The 20,559-nt window shown below is 41.6% G+C and overlaps 1 protein-coding gene across 3 annotated transcripts in view; it reads left to right on the top strand.

The window, feature by feature from the left end:
- ZNF516 (zinc finger protein 516) overlaps positions 1-20,559 on the top strand; it is a 101,299-nt gene that overhangs the window by 2,092 nt on the left and 78,648 nt on the right. Inside the window, exon 1 of one of the 3 annotated variants that reach the window (XM_031055630.1) lies at positions 70-106. The exons of the other annotated variants lie outside the window; for them this stretch is intronic. The gene's annotated coding sequence lies outside the window, so the exon portion shown is untranslated. Of the gene's footprint in view, positions 1-69; positions 107-20,559 lie in introns of those variants that run through there. 3 annotated transcript variants of the gene reach the window in all.

The following is a 20,559-nucleotide window of genomic DNA, read 5'->3' on the forward strand; positions in this document are numbered from 1 at the left end:
CCCTGCCCTGCCCTGCCCTGCCCTCAGCGCACCCCCGGTCCGGCCTCGTTCCTGCTGTCCTCTCACCGTTCCCCCCGCAGCGCCGGGATCCGGCTTTTTTTTGGAAGTGGGTGCAAAAGTGCCTTTATGAAAAAGCTCGTCGACCCTGGCGGGGCCATCGATATTCTGATTTTTTTGAGGGGTTCATTTTAATATTTGTATTATTTCGAGGCGGATTCACCGGTTTCTGGAGAGTGTCTCCCCAAAAGTGGCGGCTGGGCGCCGTGCTCAGGGCCGGCTCCTGGGCGGCCGGGGAGAGGTCCCAGAGGCCCGCCCGGCAAAGGGCCGCTGCGCTTTGGCCCCATGCCACGGACTTTATTTCATGCTTGCTGCACTAAATGAGTTAACAGCCATAGGGTTTTTCATTAACTCGACTTGGCAACAGTGTATTTTGTCGGCTTCTCCCCCCACCAACCCCCCACCCCTCCAAAAAAAGCGTAATTTTAAGCAAAAAATGAGTGGCATAACATGGGTTGATTTTTATTTGGGAGGGGGAGTCTTTTCCAAAATCTTCTGTCAGATTTCTCTTGTGCCCCCATCCCTGGGCATGCTCTGTGGGTGGGATGATAGCTGAGATTTTTATTTTGTGAGATGTGCGGTGTGTCCTGGTTTTTGACCATTGCTTTCCAGTGGTGTTTTAAGGCCCTGTGTGTCCTGGACCAAGCAGGAGGATGCTGACCCTGTGCCAGGATGGCTGCTCCCCATGAGCCCTGCGAGGGATGTGTGGATGGGGCTGGGGGGAGTATGTAGGTGTGCATCCTGGGGTGTACACGTGTGTAGGTGTACGTGCTGGGGTGTACAGGTGTGTAGGTGTGCATGCTGGGGTGTATGTGCTGGCATGCACAGGTGTGTAGGTGTGCATGCTGGGGTGCACAGGTGTGTAGGTGTAAATGCTGGGGTGTACAGGTGTGTAGTGTACATGCTGGTGTGCACAGGTGTGTAGTGTACATGCTGGGGGGCACAGGTGTGTAGTGTACATGCTGGGGGGCACAGGTGTGCATGCTGCGGAGCTGGGTGCTGCGTGCCAGGCAGGTGCGTGCAGGGCAGGCACGGTGTTGCAGCGGGTGGATAGGAGTGTGTATGCACAGATGCAGGGCAGGGATGGGGTATGTTGCATTGCTGCATGGGAGCCAGATGTGCATGCCTGTAGGTGCTGCTGGGGATGTGTATGCATGGCAGAATGAGGCTGACGTGGCTGCGGGGTGGGGGAATGCTTCATTGACGCAGGTGCCTGTGTGTGCTCATGTCCCCGTGTCTGTGGTTGTGTCCCGTGGGCAGGTGTGGGGAGTAGTGCAGGCTGGGCTTCTCTAGTGAGGCCCCCATGTGCTTACCCCCCGGGCTGGCTGCTGCCAGTAGGCCGAAAATAACAGCGTTGTAAGAGGCGTTGGCTGTTTTAGGGGGAGCAGTGCCAGGGAGGAGCGTTGCTAATGAGAGAAAGAGTTTCATCTCGGTGGGGGAGTATGTTGGTAGTTTTGCTGCGGTAGTTTTGCTCCAGTAGTTTTGTCCGTGGCAGCTGGCCGGAGGAGTTGTCTGTCAGTGAATGTTGTTGCTTCTCTGCCAAAGTGTCTTTCACTTCTGTCGCTGCAAACCCATCATCAGCTTGGTCGTCTGCTACTCTGTGCACCCCAGCCATGTCCCACCAGGGTGGGCACAGTGGTTTTTGGTGCTTACCTCTGTTGAAACTGGAAGCTGATGTTGCATAGGAGCACCTGTGGTGTAATTAGTATCAAGGTGCGGATATTCCAGGAGGCGTCTTCAGTTTCCCAAGAGCAGCTGCCCTAGCCATCTTGAGTGAACTCTGTGTGGTAAAGTCATTTGCGTGGGGCTCTGTGTTACTGGTACAAGCACACCTTTACTAGCTCCTGGTGTAAAGTGATTTTTAGCTATCTCTAGAAATTCTTGCCTGGGGTTTGTTTTCAAGCCTTTAGTTCCTATGAAGCTGAGTGGTGTTGAAGTGACATCTAGTTAGTGATAAGTACTGTGCAGTATGTGTGAACAATAAGGCATTATAGCTGTCCCTCTAAACTGTTAGATTAATATGCAAAGATAACGCTTACAGAAAAGAGAGAAAAAATAAAGCATCAGTGAAAATAACATTGTCCTACGGAATGATCTAAAATTTGTTTAAAGAGAGGAGTGGTCTTTGTTAGCGCAGCACCTATCTAGGCTTAGCACGACCTTCTAAACTCCTGTACCAGACAAACTATGTATTAGTCCCTCCATGAATGTGAACGACCATTTCTCTGTGTCTCATAGAAGAGAGTTTACATCACTAGGGTGAAATCTACCTACTGTTACTTGGAAGCGTCCTCAATAACTCTATCTGCCTAGAACGGAGCAACATTTTGTAGATTAAAGTTTCCCTGTGGCAGTGACTAATGTATTTACTTTAAAAAATAGGTTCATTGTATGATTTTATAATTGGTCATAGTATCATGCTATCACCAAGATTTAATAATAGCAATTATCAGTACAGAAGAGTTCATTGAAGGGGTTGGAAACGATTATGCCATTGTTCTGGATCTCTGCCTGTTGACTTGATCGTCATTTTAGCAAAGGAGGATGTTTATGTCTTAACATCTTACAGATCACCTTCAGAAGCTGGGCTGTTGGCTTCAGTTGACCGAAAAATGCTTAACTTTTAAAATGCATCCTGCTGTGGGTGCTTACACACAGGGCAGGCCTGGAAGGGGGCAGCCTGGAAGAGTATCCTCGTAGAAATGGTGTACTCACCAACTTTTGAGAACTTTGGGCAGTCTGTTTATTTGGATTTTTTTGCTAGGGTCTTTGTGTGCAGGTGACTTCAACAGTTACCTTTAGTTACCTCTAACTATTGTCTTTTATATATATATATATATATATATATATATATATATATATATATAGTTATAATTACTGATAAATAATATCTGTCTATAGTTATCTATATTGGTAGTTATCTATAGTTACCTATCTGTATTGCTCTGTGATTGAGATCTGATGAGTTTTATTCTGAGGTCCCATCTCATGAAAGGTACCTATATTTAGTAAGATCCAAAACCTGTCAGCTTTGAAAGGCCTAACTTTTGCGAAGACTTCAATTTGTGCCAAGAACTTCCCGGACTTCTTTGGGATTGCATGCAGTATACAGAATGATCCAGTGCAAAAGCTGTATATGTGTGCTTAAACTGGAAATCAGGGTTTGACTATACTGTTTCATAAAGTCATCAAAATAGAAAGCTGAAATGCAAAGTGATTGCATTTTGCAGGAAGCAACTTGTCCAAGCTTGCAAATTTCACAAGAAAAGTGCCTGTTTAAGTTTTTGAGACACAAGTATGATTTTGTAGATACATACCTTTTAAGACTGAATGGGCATTGGATTTCTGCACGGAAAGGAGAAATGGATGTACTGCTGTTTTTCACAACCATGTGATGTTTTTTTGTTGGATAAGAGCATGTACAACCATCCTGAAAATTGACTTGTTGCTTATGAATCCACGGCTGACCCATAATAAGCACCCTTTCCACTCCCATTGACTACTGGGATTTGCATGAGGGTGATTCTGGGTGGAATTACAGTTTCTACATGCATATTCGAAATCCTTAATTATATTGGCAGTTAATCAACTAAAACTTGTTATGGTCATTTTTTTTTTCCTCTAGCCATAAGCTTAATCCAGATACCTAATCAAAGCCTGGCCAAAAAAAAAAAAACCAGGAAAAAAGAAGTCACATTTATTTGATTAGATATCTGCAATATAAATATTTGAAATTTGGTGCAATGTTGCTTTTTCAAAGCAGACATCTTACATGCTGCAAATATTTATACACTTCAGTGCTAGGATAAAGCTGTTCTGACTCAGACACTGAAGGCAAAATTCTGTTTTTCAGTTACCACTGTAGCTGCATAGAAACTGTACAGTACTTGGGAGTTAGAATGACTTAACAGATAGCAATATTTCCTGGTTGTCACTTCTGTGTTAGAATTAAGTGGAACTTCCTCGCCGTTTCCAGCAGGAACGATTCTAGTAAATGTTATGTTAGTGAGCCCACCTTAAAACTTGCGCGCGAGTGGATTATGGTCCAGGTAGTTAACGCTGCCACTTAGGCTTTCATTAGGATGATGACTTCATTACAAATGTTTACTTTCATTACCTAACTGTTAGTCAGCAAATGTTTAGTCTCTTGATCTGCCGAACCTGCTTTGCCATTTGAAGCCAGCGAGCTCTCTTTTTTTTGGTGTGGTGATTACTCAACGCTGGTTGTTCATTTTTTGATGTTGTTTACATCTTGGTTATCTGCAGAGGCCCATCACTGTTGTTGCACACTTGGTGTTAGCAGTTTCTCCTTGCATTTCTGAAACTGCAACAGCGCTCGTGCAAAGGAACGTGAGGCACTGAGTGTGTGTTCTGAGATTAAATTTGTGTGCGGATGGACAGAACTTGCATCTCTCAAGTTGCTACCAAACCGTTTATTGCCTAATGAGTTCTAGCAGGTCTCATAGCAGTAGCACACATCTGCTGTAAGATAAGTTGTTTATTTACCACCCTCAAGTTGTGAGCTAACACCGCACGTGGTGTCCATGGCAGGGATGCTGGGACAGAGACTGCTGAAGACTGGTCTATATATAAACTGTTTCAAGTCATGGAAGAGCAGAGGCTCTTTTCTGTGGATTCAAGACTGCTTACCTTCTGAGGACTATTTAAAATTCATTTTTGCTAATCTTTCATTTAAGTGATTGCTTACGGCAAAGAATAAAATTTTTATCAGCAGGATATTGTGTTGCTTGACGCTTGTTCAACAAAATCCACATTTCATTATGGGCTGTTGCAGAAGCTGTAGGCCTGGCATTACTGTTGTACTGTTGTGGTAAACCCACGGTAACTTTAGTAGGGTGGCTCTGAATTTACAGCATTGGATGTGGGGATGAATTTAGCACACAGCACTTAGCACCTAATTAAAGCTTATAGTATTACATCTGTAATCAGGGCACTCCTAGAATCTCTAAGAAATTACTTTTTCCTTTGTCTGTTCTCCCTTTTCTTTCTTGCCATCTCACTGTGTGGTGTTGGGAGCTTGCTTCTCCATGTTGGGGCTGTCGTATTTATGTCCCAAAGGAAATGCTTTCCAGCAGTGTACTTCAAATTGCAAAGGAGAAGAATTTTGTGGCTCCCTAAATCTATAAGGCTGGTTTCTAAAATGATCTAGCTTTTAATCTTCTTTTCAAAGTAAAATAAAAACTACAAAGCATATGTAATTACAATTTTTAGCTATTTTTAGACTCCTGACATGTTTCATTTATAGTATAATGATAAAAACAAATAGTACAGCAGCTAGACAGACAATTTTCAAACCAACAGCATCCACTTCAGCTACCCTGTGTGTATTTCATACGTGTTTCCTTTGGTGTTTTGTTTTTTTTTTTTTTGTTTGTTTGTTTTTTTTTGTTTTTGTTTTTGTTTTTTTTTTGTTGTTGTTGTTCTTTTTCGGCTGGGAGTGTACTGAAACTGTATGTCTCAGTCATGCTGGGGGCTGCAGAGAAAACGAGAGCTCTGTCTGTCGGGCAGGTCCTGTTGTGAGTGCTTGCTGAAAACCGGATCGTGTGTCAGTGAGTTTTAATGTACTGCACACACACACGCGCGCACACAGGCACACACGCATGCATGCTTTGCTTTTCCGGCAGGTATAATAAAGGAAGAACGGTGAGTTGGCTTGTCACTATTTTTACACTGCATAGAAATGCTTGTGTTGGCTTATTATGGGGATAAAGCTGACTGAATAGTAATTTTTCCTTGTCTTTTTTAAGAAGATGGTGAGCAGGGAAGTGGTGTTAGTTTTCACTAAAGAAAGAGGGAGAGAAGCTGGTAGAAATTGAGGTGTTCTAGTCACAGTTGTAGCCTAATTTTAAAATGGTCACGTTTACTTATTTAAAAATAGATTTGGGAATGAAATTAGCCATGTTCTTTGTTTTTAAAAGGGTAACGTGTGTGCACTCACCATATGGTAGCATTTAACCCATATTGTATTAGCTGACAACAAGTCACATTTATTCTCTGATTTATTTCAGTGTTTCAGAATGTTCCTTTTCTGAAATCTAGTATAATAAAAGATGCATTTAGGGTTGTGCAATGTAATTGTCTGTAGCTGTTTTGCCTCATGCTGAAATGATACCAGGTTCATGAGTAAGCAATATTTTCCCCTTCTGAAATAATTTCCTTAAGAAATAGTCATTCTCTGAATGTTGAAATGGTTTGTGGGGAGAGTTCTGAACAATAGCCAGTGACACGGTGTGTTGTAAAGGATTGCGGGGTGAGGTGTTATAGTCTCTGCTGGCTGAAACTAGAGCTCCTCTTTTGATGGTTGAGTATGTGCTTGCAAAGTCTCTCTCTCCCCCCCTTTGTCCACCAGTCTTTACACAGGGGCTGCTTAGTTGTCTGTTTTAATGGATGCGTTCTGGCTTCCTTTGTGGTAGACTGTGAGGCACCTGCATTGGTGAGCTGGTAGCAGTACTGGCAACCACAAGTATGATAAAACTATGAATCAGGCAACTTAAGGACTGACTTAAACTATGCAGTTAGGGAAATAAGATACCTTATTTTCCCTTTGGATTTGGATTTCCCTGGGAGTTGTATTTTTAGGCTTTCTTTCCCCTGTGCCATCCTGCCTATGCACATCTTGGGAGTTTCAGGAGCTGAGGCTCTCCTGCAAAGTCCCAAAGCGTGCAGTATATAGGAGTTAGCCCCATACGGTGCATTGCGTGAGAACTTTCAAAAGTCGGTGGCACTCCTCACTGAGGTACCAGTTGCTCACCATCTGTCTCTTAAAGTAATTTCCTTTAACCTTGGGGCTGAAAAATATTTCAACAAGGTTATTCATGTGTTTGTGTGAAGAGTCTGTAAGTGTACCGAAAAACTGCTAAGCTTCTAATTTCAACGTGGTGTTTGAATACTAATGTATACCAATTAGGAATGGCTGACATTGTAATTTATAGAAGTAGGAAGGAGCATTAAACACCACCCTTCCAACACTAAATACAGCTTTTCCTCCTGTTTGTAGCTGCTTATGTGAAACCAAGGGTCTGTCTTCCAGATTGTTATGCTAGCACGTTGATACATCCTTGGATAAAATACCAAGTTTGTGTATTTTCACATCAGTCCCTTTGCAACATCCTGTGTATAACTGTACCTTTAGCTGATTAACACAATGCGTTCTTGGTACTGTTTTTGATGGCTCTGTGAATCCTTATTTTAAGACCTTTTTTAAAGGAGTGTTTTCATCACTAAAGAGAAAAGCTGTATGAAATCTATAAATACTTACTTTAATTAGATTTACTCTGTTTGTCTCTTTTTTTCTTTCCCTCCAGATAAATTTTACCTCAGTAATGAATGCTGTGATCTTCAATGCATAATTTATATTGACATTAATAATGATAGTTGGGGAATATTTTAATGCCAGTTTGAGAAAACATGACAATTTATGTTGGTAACCTTGGTCCTATTAAATTAGAACAGATTTTAGTAGAGAGCTGTGACTATCCGTGGTGTGATGAAATAACCCACTTCTTTTCGTTGTGGCAAGCATATTGGAGAGTTCATCTTATCATGAGCGGTACATACCAGGTGTCAAGTGACATGCCAGACACACAGCTTTGCTTCTGAATGACTCTTTCCAATTAGAAAGTAATGGCTTTAACGGGATCAACCAAGTAATCGGAGTCTGTCAGTTCTCCCGTGCCAGGAGGTGTATATTTGCAAATGTTATTTATTTATCTGCTTTTTAATGAGTTGCAGAATTGTTGGTAACCTTGAGTAAATTTGGGAGGTGGTGGAAATACTATGTGGAAATTGTGGGATTAATGGTTTAGCAGTTGGGATTAAAAATAGTCTCAGCAAATTACCCTGTTGATACTGCAGCCAGAATCTGTTAATGGGGTTACAAGCAGATTGGTTTATCGGTCATTTATTTTCTAGGTTGATTAGGGATTATAGGTTGCCATCACAAAAGTAAGCAGTGCAAAAGGCAAGGATTGCTAATATTTTGCTTCAAAGTTTCATGCACTTAGAAAGAGGGTGTCTGGAGCTCAAAAGTGGTTTCTAGATTGTGGGCAGCCTTTCCCCTCAGATTTTTATATTCTGAAGTAGATGTCTAAGGAGCCTGGGTATTGTATGGTTTTGATTGTTAAAAGTTTGCAAAATGGTACAAAACAGTAATCTGCAGGCCACTAAGAAAATTTTAAATGCCTGCTGCTGAATTGCCTACTGTTGTGTTCCCTGTTTCAGTGCAGAACCCAGGGCTTTTCTTACTCACAACTATGTTTATGATGTGCAGTCTGTGCAATAGACTGATGGCTTTTGTGTGTCCTGTTCTAACCTGCACACAAACTGTGTGTAGCTCTGCATAACAAAATCCTTTAACTGCCACCTGTTTATTGCAGATCACACGTACATCTCTCAGCTAGGGATAGATTTGCAAACCAGGGCATCCCCTCTGAGGGATAAAAAGATGGCACCCATGATGGAACCATTTAGACATTACTCTTATCTTTTTCTGTCTAGTTCAGGAGATGCTGTGACTTTAGTGCTCTTTGCTACCTTGTCCTGATGTACAGCTTGAGATAACATAGTGACATTTATTTGGCTTTTCAATACTTGCGAAGTCAAATGCAATGAAATAGCAGGTAAACATTTCTGCAAATTTTAGCTAGATGTGGAGCACTGCACAAGATTGGTGGAGAGACCCGTAATTGTTTTTGTGTCCTTGGCTCTGACAGAAGATAAGGGAGAGAACAAGAAGTTCAAGAAGAGAAATGCTGACTTGGTTAGAGGAGTCGAAGATACAAGCTTAAAAAGAATCCTCTGGGGACTAGCTGATCTGGCAGGCCGGCAGAAGGGAAGGAAATGGGGACCTTGAGATGTAAGAGATCAAGTAATTCCTTACCCTTCTAAAAACTAGATTTTCTTCTGTCCTTGCAGAAAGCTTGTCCAAGCTTCTTGCAGGTTCTAAGACTGATATCCAAGGATCAAGACTTGTATCACCAGACTGGAGAGAAAGACAGATAGTTACCTGCTTAACGTGGCTCTCCTGTGACTTTTGTGCTCCTGGAGGATGGGAGAGAGAGCATAATAGACTTGATGAAGGATCAGCAGCCCAGAGCAGTGACAAGGTCAAGAAATTTGTCTGAAGTTTGGCTTAAGTATTTTCTCCTGCAGTTTGCACATCGGTGCAGGTTACTCTGGGGTGTGTAGGGAGCCTAAAGCTGTCCTGCTGGCTCAGTGAGATTGGGAATGCTGCCCTCTGAGTTGGTCCTTCCTCTGAACAGGAAAAAAACCTCATCACTTGTTACAGTCTGTCATCTGCGATCCCCGTGGAAGAAGAACACTATCTTTTAAACTAAACTCTCTTCAACATGTAAGAAAAAGGACAAGATGATGAGAGTTGAGAGTCTGTCAGCTAAGAAGATGCTAGACATGAGACAGATTTTTGTTTTCTTATACACACAGTTTATTCTGCTTTATTCATTGTATTTTACACTTTGAAGAAGATAACAGTCTTTGAAGGGCGAAAGTCTCAGTTTCTCATTCTAATATGCAAAATGAAGCTTTGAATTTGAATCTTAATTTAAAAAGAAAATATATATGTAGGTATATCAGTATGTGAATGTAGGAAAATAATTTTGCAGATGAATAATAAAAATGCTCATCACACAGTCCTCCCTGTTTTCCTCCCATGCTGTTAGGGTCCTAATGGATTTTGCGTATCATAACTCAATTCTTGTGGAATCTTGCAGCAGCTCTGTGAAGTTTATTGAAGACCAGGTAACCAGAATTACTCCTTGTGTAATTCCACCCACAAGTGAGGTAATTACACCTTATGTTGGGCATCAGCAGAGCTATGCCAATGTGAGCTGGTTCACTTGTAAAGATCTCTCAGCCGTTGCACGTCTGGCATCAGTGTCGGTCTCTTTGCTCAGAAGCGATGAAGAGCTTGTGCAAGCAGCAGGCACAGCAAAAGCTGGAGGAGAAGAAAATAGGGTGTGTTGAGCTGAACACAGCCTTAAAGGTAAAAAAGACTGTAACAAGATCATACAGAAAAAAGGAGGAGGAAATGGGTGTTTGGAGGAGCTGTGGGTGTCCAGGAAGACTGTTGAAGGTGGAGAACTACTTTCCCCTGTACCTAGGAATGCTGAGTTTCTGTAGGTGGGTGTCTGTCTTTCATCAGAAGTCACCATGGCAGGAATCTGTAGTTATCTGTGTTAAGGTAGTTAAAGAATTATTGCCCTTTGGTGATGCTTTTCTTCATGAGTGGTGAGGTTGAGATGGTGGCCGGAGCTCCCCTGGTCATCATGTCCCTGAACAGTGTTGCTGGATGTTGCTGTCTGAGATGTGTTAATGGGGTCTGACTGAGATTTGTTTTATTTCCTGTGGCTCTGGTCTGCTGGGTGGTCTCTGCCATCCTGCAGCTGCACCAGAATGAGATGGAGTGTGTACAGAGCTGTGCGGGAGCAGGATATGGGAGATGCCTGGTGTTCTGTCTGGTGCCTAGCTTGTGCAGTCCTGTTTCATCACAAGGAGCCCTGGGAGAAATTAGAGTGGTGATGGTAATAGAGAGATGTTAAACAGAAGAAGAGGAGGTTGGCTGAGCACATGTGTTTGCATGTGTGTGAGGTAACTGAATTTTTCTTCTGTGTGGTTTCTTGAAGCAACTTAAGACTTGGTTCTACTGCACAAATCACTGATTATTGTAGGCTCCTTTCCCAGGCGTACTTTGCTCTGCAGCCCCTTTTTCCCAGCTGTTGTGCACTTCTGAACTTGAGCTGGTGTCAGCACTCAAAACTTGAAGGTGGCAGAGACTTGGGATGAGTGGGTGGATGTGTTATGCTGAGCATGAGAGTTTTTGGAGGAGGAATATGAAGTGGAGCAGGTTTGTGTTCAGAATGAAAACAGGAGTGATCCAGGTGTTGCAAGGGGCCCGTGAGAAGGACTGAGCTATGCTGAGAAACCAGGCTGTTGGCACAGAAGGGTTGGGAGGGTGTCTGGCACAATGCAAACAGCCACCTAAGACTGATTAATTTTTAGCACCGGTAGCAAACTTCCTGAAAAAAGAAATTGCTATTAATGAATAGAATTTGTTCGGACTAGCTGGGTTTGTGAAAGATGCATGTCAGCAAAAATAGCCATAAAAAAAAAGCACTTGGGAAGTCTGTCTTTTCTGTGAATACTCTCATGAATCTGTCCTGAAAGCACATTTTCTAGACGTGACTTTTACTGCTACAGCCTTAACTCTGATGACTTTTGCAAAGAACGTGCTGGGTATAATGTTTCTGCTCTCTTAAAAAGAAGTAGTAACTTCATGTTTTTAGCATTATAAAGGAGATAAAATGAGGACTTGCAGCAGCTCCCTTTTCCAGGCTTCTGTAGCTCTGATCAGTTCCTTATGGTAACAATCATCCTCTACATCAAACCACAACATGATGGTCAGGTAAAGGTGCGTGGGAACACAGCAGGCATCTGTTTTTATCTGACACAGAGTCAGCGGTTTAGGCTTACAGAAGATTATGATTTATCAAGAGAGTATAATTATAAGCTGTTGTCATATGGTGGCACCCAGTAGCAATGATGATCTGTTGCTGCTGTTCTGGGATGTGTACAAACACACAGTAAGAATAAGTTCCAGGACTTGATTGTATCTCCTCTGTGTACATATGGTTGTATGGATCCATTAAGGGGTCATTAAAGTTCTCCAAAGCATATCTGCTGTCAAATTAAATGCTAATAAATGTCTGTTAATTATCACAGTCCTCTTCACAATAATAAGTTATTAGAATTGAATTTACTGTGCATTTTACTACAGTGGGGGGAAGCCAACTTTGGTGCTTGATCCTCATCTGGCATTTGAATGTACATACATAATGCAAGGCAAAAATTTGGCCACAGTCTTCCTGGTACTGAAGGCTGCCTGTATGGTGATGGGGTAGAAATGTCCTCTGCTCTCCTCCAGGCTCAGCTGGTTTCTGTGCAGAAACTGGTCCTGCCGCAGGCTTGCAGGAAAGCTGCACTGTGGGGCTCTAGTTCTGTATGACGTAGGTGCCTAGGAATGTGATCAGTGCCAGGGTCCCTGGGTCATTCCAGAAAGTAACCTGTCAGCTACCTGAAAAATATTGAGATGGTTCATTAGCCCTCTCTCTTAGTGTCCATTACAGAGAGGTAGTAGGGAAAAGTCACATAAGGGATCAGTGGCCAAGGAGGAAAAGGTTTAGCATGCCGTGTAGCATGGGTATACTCATGTGAGTACAGCTCTCTTCCCTGACGAAGAGTATTGAGTATAGAATTCTCTTTTGTTGCAAAGATACTTTCCTTTTGCAAGCAGCAGCAGCAACTTTCTGGTAATTCAGCCTGTTAGTAAGAGCTGTGTGGCATAGTAAATATGCACAGATAGGAAGCTTGCTTTTATGTATTTCCTGAGCAGTGCAACTGGAAGCGAAGTGGTGCCACATCCTCTGCTCACGTAAATGGCATTGTAACTTCTTCTAGGCAGCGGTCAGAAAATGATACATATTCCGTCACTTTAGGACGTTCCATCAACTTGACCCCAGAGGTTAAACCTTGCCCAGTTACTGTGCATTTTGGTGGTGTTTGTCCAGTTACTTCGGTCACGTTAGTTTAAATTTACATCAGCATATGTTAGACTAGAGCTTGGTATTAGATGTGCTGAATATGCACTGTGGCATAGAAAGAGCAGGATGACAGGGAACTGGGCGGCAGAAGGATGTGCTTATGGCATCTGTTTTGTGTCTCTTGAGTACTTTATTTCAGCCCTGTATTCCCTGAGTCATGTTAATCCTGGTATCGGTAGGTACTGCCTACGCCCAGTTTATTTCTACCTTGAGGTCATGGCATAGGGTCATTATCTCGCTTTCTAACTGTAAGCCATACTGCCTTGTAGGTCGATGATGAATTCATGGCTTTTAGGGAGTCATGTCTGCTCCTGTGCATGTGCACACACACACCCCCCCACTACAAAATAGCAACTTCAAAGCCCTCACTGGATAATCTTCACTGACATCAGTGAGCACTTCTTACTCATCTGAGGAGCCTGGCTGACTTGAGAGGCACTTTCTTGTGAGTAGGAGTTTGCCAGCGGTGGCTCAGCCTGGCCCCAGAGGGTGATGGTATGACTCAGCCTAAGTTTGACATTGCCTAGGCTTGGGCATATACACACGCATGCACAAAGAAAAACCCCAAAAAAGGGGAAAAAAAGGGTGTTGGTGTTACCTGGCCAGGATTTGAAAAAAAAAAAAAGGAATTGTTGGTTTCATGTGTGTTGTTGATGGTGTTTAAATCAAGCAAACAGAATTACCTGCAGCCCTATAGGTACAAGTGCCTCCTTGGCTGCACATAGTGATGTGGAACATTTTGTGTCTATGGCAGTGCAACGTGATGTGCTTCCGTCCTCCTGACTCCGTTGTGACGCTGTGGGCTGGATTCTCCTCAACACTTTGCCATCTCCTCCCACTGATGTGGGGAGTTCAGGGGTGTAGGCCGGGCTGATTTGGTTCTCTGTTTATATAGGACACAGACGTGCATGCTCTGAATGTATTTGTTTAAACAACAGGTCAGCTGTTAACAGAAAATGGTACATGCCTTACTGGTTAATGGAAAAATAAAGGCAATATTGTCATCATGATGGCTGTAGAAATTGAGATTGTTTCCTGTAGTTTGTCAAGTATGACAGAAGACACCTAGCTAAGTATTGTTAAAAAGGTGCTTGCTCAAATAATAGTGTGTGATAAACTTAATGGCAAAGATAACAGTGGAGTTCAATAGAGTGACCTCAGAATCCTGTTGTCATTCAGTATTTCTGCTTCTTTTGTCTTGCTAAAGAGCAGTTTTTATTTTCTTCTCCTACTTGCAGTTTTGCAGAAGGAGGTTATCTGTAGTTTCCTATAGTTTTGAGTTTATATATTAGCAAGCATCACATTATTAACCCTTGCAACTCAGTGTTGATTTTTTGTAGTATAAGCGTAGTATATGCCTGTACATGTGGAAACAAAAGTCAGAGATTTATTTTAAAACTTTATAGGTGGATATGTGGTGTTGGCAAGAAGCAGAGTGTACCCTAAGGCATCCTTACATTGCCAGTTGGGATTTAAGCTTTTATACTAGTAAATTTTATTGTCTAGGGTAAAAGCCAAATTCATTCAATTAAATTAATCTCTGGTTCTTTTCCAGTGTGGCAGAGTTTAACCAGGGACGAGTGTAGCTGTTTGGTTAAACATTAAAAGATGCTGATGATTTGATATTTTTTTAAACTAATATTAGAGTGAGCTCAGAATGAAAAGAGGTTTTGAAGTTTTTGCATGGGGCTGCTATGCTGCCATTAATAAAATGGATCTTTATTTATTTACTTATTTAATCAACATGCTTGCCATGAGTACAAAGCTTGTAATTTAATGCTCCTCCTTGGTCTGGCAAGCTGATCCCTGTAGGCGGATGCTGGTGGCCACTTGGAAGTCTATTGAACTGACTGCACAGATTTGATCATGTGGGTCAGTCTGTACAATGTGGGGTTTAGTTTCAGAGACAATGATTCACTATTGCCTAATTTTGGAGCGCAAATAATTGCTTTGCTATCAGTGCTTCTTTTTGAAGTGTTCCTAACGAGGGTGTAAAAACAGGTAGTTTATGTTAAATGGCAGGAGAAACAGTTTGTCTGCTGCATGAAACCACTGTGTTTATGTATCAGTGTAATCCATCCACAAGTTTATGCATTCAGTGTCCTCCTGGAAGTCTCAGAGATCCACAGTGCCCCTGAGCACTAGATTTAGCATTTGATGCTCAGATATAGTTTTTAGATCTATAAAGTGTCTTCATCCTTTACAGCTCCCCACTGGCTGTGTTTTTCAAGACATTGAAGGAGCTTGGTACTCTTCCCAAGTCAGCTGTGATTTATGCTCAGTCGGAGAGGACTGAGGCAGCCCATTGAAGTTACCCTAAGGGAAGCTGTCATCATCAGGATGATTAAAAAGCCTCGTTGGGCATATGATGCAATATCAGTGTGCAGGGATAGCCCTGCTGCAGGTCGAGGGCTCTGGCCCCAGCTGATGCTCCTGCCGAGGTACCTGAATGATGGCAGAGCCACAGGTGCAAACTCAGAAACAGAAGGAGCAGGCAGGAACGGTTGTTCCTGTGGATTTTTCTCTAAGCAGGGAGAAGAATATAAAAGAAGGTTTAGGAAGGCTAAAATACCAACTTGCATAAATGGAAAACAGCTTAATAAATGCAGTGCTGACATAGCATAGGTGAGATCTTGTTGCCCGGTTGCTCCACATGCCCTGTTGTGACAGCTGGGGCGGTTGAGCACCGCTCCCCTCTGCAAGTTTTCATGTTGCAACTCCTATATGGATGTCTTCTGGCCAAAAACTTCTCTCAGCCATCACTTTAGGAAGCATGTTTTGACACTGCCTGCTTGCATATGTGCTTACAGGGAGTCACTGCAGGTGTCAGTGCAAAGACAACTCTTCTCTCATGTGCGGTTGAAAGGTTGCAAGGCAAAGAAGTCAGCGAGGATTACTTAATCTTCTTTGAAAAAAACCAAACTCTAACTCTTCCTCATTAAAATTGCATGAATTTAACAAAATGTATATCAACATTTGATATATTTGGGAGGAGTTCATTAGTTTTGATATGAAATATTGGATTTAGAACAATCCAGATCAAGGACATGGTACTGCAAGTGTAAAAGGCTTTGGGTAAAAACCTTTTTTGGTTTTTCATGTTTTTAATTTTTTTTTTTTAATTATTTTAAGCACATCAGTATATGCGCCTGGGGACAGAGATTACCCTTCATTGTTACTGCTTGTGGAGAGGTGACTTTAATACGAAATACTGGCCTGAGTGGGTTCCTCAGCCTTACCCCTTCCTTCAGAGGAAAGGTTTGGTATGGAGTGGCTGATTCAATATTGAGAGGTGTGGTTCTTTGGGTTTCTTTTTGGATTTCATCCATGTGCCTTTTTTTTTGGTGGTTTGGTTTTTTTTTTGGTGGTTTTGACACTGACATAGGTGAAAACCAGGTCTGCTGAGAAACCTAGATTAACGCACTAGATGTCCTGTGTCACTTTGCCAGGGTGAGGAGGAAGGGATTTGGTTGGGATGTAGCAATTGGCAAGTGTGCTGAAGTGTGGTAAGACCAACGGGATGCAGTCACCAGGGTGCAGTCAGAGTTGATTGTCCTGCGCTTAGTTACTCTTCCTGTAGTTACTGACAGGTAACATCCTGCAGTGTAGCAGGCATCTGCATGTTTGAGCTAGGTCATACAATACCTGATCTTACACATCTAATAATCTGGGGTGGTTGCACAGCATAACAAAAAGAGTTTGCATCCTACTTCAGATTAATGAGATCTGTCTCTTAAAGCAGGGGGTATAAGATGCAATTACTCTGTATTTATGCAACAATCACTTGTGGTGTAAGTGAGGTAGCTTATATAAACTTTTGTTTAGCATTGTTTTTGTTACTGTGAATGAAAAGTTGGTTTATTTTTCTTTTAAATAAAATTTGAAAGTAAGATCGAGCTATTTTTTTCCCCTGCACATAGGATGTAACCACTACTGTGGTGCAAATTGCAGCAAAGGTGTTGTTGCTTTATGTAGATTCAACAATGTGGAAGTTCTGCCTTGTGCTGTGTGGGTCTCTTCTTCTTTCAAGGCCAATGCACCAGACTTCTTGAGCAGCTGAATGCCGTAAGAAAGAGCTCCTGTCTCTTGTGTCATGGTGTCTGTGATAGTGGCTGTGCAGTGGAGGGCAGAGCCCTGGTGGAGGGGTAGGGGTGGAAGAGGTGGAGACAGGAGGGCAGGGATACAGCCTGGAGGTGTTGGCTTACCTCCATGGCATCATTGAGACACTTTTGTTTGAGTTGAGGAGTGCTTTGAAGTCCTCTGGTGGAAAGTCTGCCTCCTCGCCCCTGTCTTCTCTTTCAGGTGGGTAGGTTTTCTACCTACATTTTACCAGAAGTGTAGGTTTAGCTGTCTGTGCTTTACAAGAAAAAAATGTTTCCTGTGGCAAACAGAAATTGCATGCAGAAACTCAGGTTTGATTTCTCAATGCTGAGTCTCTGTTCTTACAAAAGAATGGTTTTGCTGCATTTTTTTGTTCAACTTCTTAAGTTTTAAAGGAAAAGATTCAAATTGTGCTTTTTAAGATGATTTAAAATATTTAAGTCATTGTCTTGGCCGGCAGAGGAGACCCTGGGGAGCTGGGATGTAGGAAGACAGAGAAAACAAAAGTACCTGTTAAATTAGAAGTGCTAGTGCAGATTAAGGAGGGTGTAGCATTTTTCTGCCAAAACTCAAACAGCAGTTTCAGTTCAACTGTTGACTGACACAATCATTGCCCCTGTTGCAGCATCTGAGTAACTGTGAGGAAATACCTCAGTATCTCCTGGTTGCTGGTGATGTCTTGGTGACCTCATGCACTGATGTGTGTTTTCTCCCGCTGATACCTGAACTCACGTTGCTGCTAAGGCTTTCTTCCATCCACAGTGGACAGAAGCAAGCACTAGGCTTTGTCTCTTGACAGTCAATTCTTGATTGAAACAGTTGTTGCCTCCTCTTGGTGCATGGAAACACGTTCCTGAATGTTGAACGCAGGCATCTTACTCTTCACTTAGGAGTGAAGGCAGCCCTGTTGACCTTGGGCTTGAGAAAGTCACTGTCCTAGTGGGTTTTATGGGGGTTTCCTTCTTCTGCTTCTGTTTGTTTTTCAGTAATTAAAACTTGCCGCTATTTGAATTCTGAGAGTGAAATTCTAATTGCTAGATAAAACTTTAGTTATTTGTATAAATAATGAGGGACTCAGTTAACAGCTTTGTGTTTCTTACTGTTCTGGTTATGCCTACTAGGAAACTTTAAGGAAATATATGAAGCTGTCAAGGCTGCAAAAGCAAGAGAGTCTTGTTCTTGAAGAGAAGAGACTTGGATAGCTCATAAAATCGCAGCCTTTGGGTGCTGCGGAGAAGTAAATTGAAGTCATTATGACATTATGGCAGAGAGCGTCTGATCTGCCAAACTGTCAGCGTTTGATGGACGTGGTATCTACTGACATGATGTTGCACGAGTGCCAGCCAGTTTCTCTTTCTGTCAGCGCAGTGTTGATACTGCCAAGTGCCTGTTACTGCCTCGAACTACTGCACGTGTAGGAAAAGCTGCTGATCAATACTGTAAAGGGGCACTTTATGTTTGGTGATTATCAGATGCCTATTGATCCATCTTTCGGTTATGGGTGTGTAATGTTAGGAAATCAGTGATTGAGACGGCTGAAGTATTGGTAACAGATAATTTCTCTAAATTACAACATAAACATTTGCAACACCTAATAACTTGCCAGATAAATATAATTTCCTGACAGCTTTCCAGCATCAGTTTCATTTGGGAGCTGAGTCACTAACACCCGAAAGTTTAGGAGGAGAAAAACCAATGAAAGTCTCAGGAAGTGACTTTTTTTTTAGTATGTTTGGTGTGCTTTTGTTTGTTTGTTTGTTTGTTTAACATAGCATGAAGTGAGCATCCCAAAGAAATGATCTCACCAACCCTGCTATGACTAAGTGCCTCCAAAATGAGTCTGGAAGCAGGTTCTGAAAGTGGAGATGCAGCAGAAACAAAGGTGAAAGAGCAAATGCTGATGTTACGCAAGATAGCAGATGAGAAGTGATTCAATAATGGTTACAAGCATTCATACTAGGGAAGGAAAACCCACCCAGATTCCCACTTAACAATATTGATTCCACACTTGAAAAATGAACTGCAGTTTATTGCATCTAAGTTGCGGAGAATGCTCTCCGTGGATCCTGGGAGAGGTATGACAGGAGGGGTTTTTCCTATGTGCTTAGACAACAAAGTAATACGGGAAGGATTAAAGGACTTCTCAGGTGAAGTCATCCTCTATTTAATGCTTATGGAGAAAGCACTGGCTTCTTGTAATCTTGGCTGAATATATTTTGGAGGATTAAGGATATTTCTGCCATTGTATAAGTGACTGTTGAAAATAAGATCAAGGCTCCACTCTTTTATTGGCATTCTCTCATAGCAAGGGCGTGTGCTTTGTATTTTACTGTGTCACAATTTCTGGGGGGTTTGTTTTTGTTTGTTTGGGTTTTTTTCCCTTGTTTTTGTGCGTATGATAGTTTGTCATCTCTAGTACAATGTACAAATTAGTTATTCAGGTAAAAATTGTAAAATCTGGATGACCTAATTATAGATTTTTTAATTTGCACTCCTGTGTCCTGTTATTAAGTATTCCCTAACTCAGAAAAGCTCAGTACTTGGAAATCCCATTGCAGTCAATGGGAAATGCTATAATAAGCACTTTGAAAAGCAAGCTTTCCTTGTTAAGCACTTAAACATGATGGTTTGTAGAGATACCCGAGACATGAAAATTCTTTACCTAAATTAGTAACCTAGTTAGTATCTCCAGAGCCAATGAAGTGTTTGAACAATGTTTGCACATCATTTGCAAAATTTCAGGTTTAATTTTAAATAATTCTGAATCTTGTAGGTATTTTTGCTTGGAGCAGATGAGTAGAATTTGATTATGTATTTTAAGTACTGTTTTTTTAAAGAAATTTTTAAGTTTCACAGTGAAATCTCTGATTTTGTTTTTTGTTAAATGTATTTTGTCATGATTCTACTCACATTCAAAAGGTGTGAGTGGTTTTGAAAATAATAGCCTCCCTGCACTTTAGCAGATTATTTATATGTGTGAAGTTACTCAGTTGTATAAGTGTTTGCAGAACTAGGGGTTCTGTGAAGTTTCAGTTAATGGCTTAAATTTCTTTTTCTTCCATTCTTAATAACTTTATTTTTAAGATGTCTGAAATGCCTATATTTACAGCACAGCTCACTCTCTGCATTTGGTTTCAGAAAGGAAAATCATTTTAGGTCAATTTCTGTTCATGTAGAAGGAAAAAAATGGATGTGGAAATAGAACGGATTTTGGCTTTATGCATGTTTCATCAGTGATACAATGGATTCATTCATAAACCTTTAGTAAGATGTATTTTGATATTTTTCCTTTCATTGTAAAACACAGGTACAAGTTTTCCTGGAGAATTAACAACACAAAAGCCTTAATTTAGGGTTATAATTACAAAATGATGACTTTACCATTCGGAGCAGTTTAATGGTTTTATGTGGAATGAGAAGACGGATGAGGCTTTCTCAAATGCAGGCCTTTTTAGGACACTATGAATATTGTGCAACAGATAATTCTGTTCTAGTAATATGCAACAAAGCGTAGAAATGATAAGACTACATATTTTAGGAAAGTGTATTCCTGAATGAGCAGTTCTAAATACATCCTGAAATAGTTCCATACAGTATGGACATGCTGTGAAGCTCAGGACATCCTGCATTTCCTCAGACAATATAAAATACTTCTTGTTATTAAATTTTAAGCAGGATTCACTGTGGCCTTTTATGTAGTTGTTCTGGGTAATACCTGGAAGTTTAATGGTTTCAGACATCTCTTAGTTTGCTCTGCAGACAGACT

Source organism: Geospiza fortis, unplaced genomic scaffold, assembly GCF_000277835.1.
Source record: "Geospiza fortis unplaced genomic scaffold, GeoFor_1.0 scaffold206, whole genome shotgun sequence".
Taxonomy (NCBI): Eukaryota; Metazoa; Chordata; class Aves; order Passeriformes; family Thraupidae; genus Geospiza; species Geospiza fortis.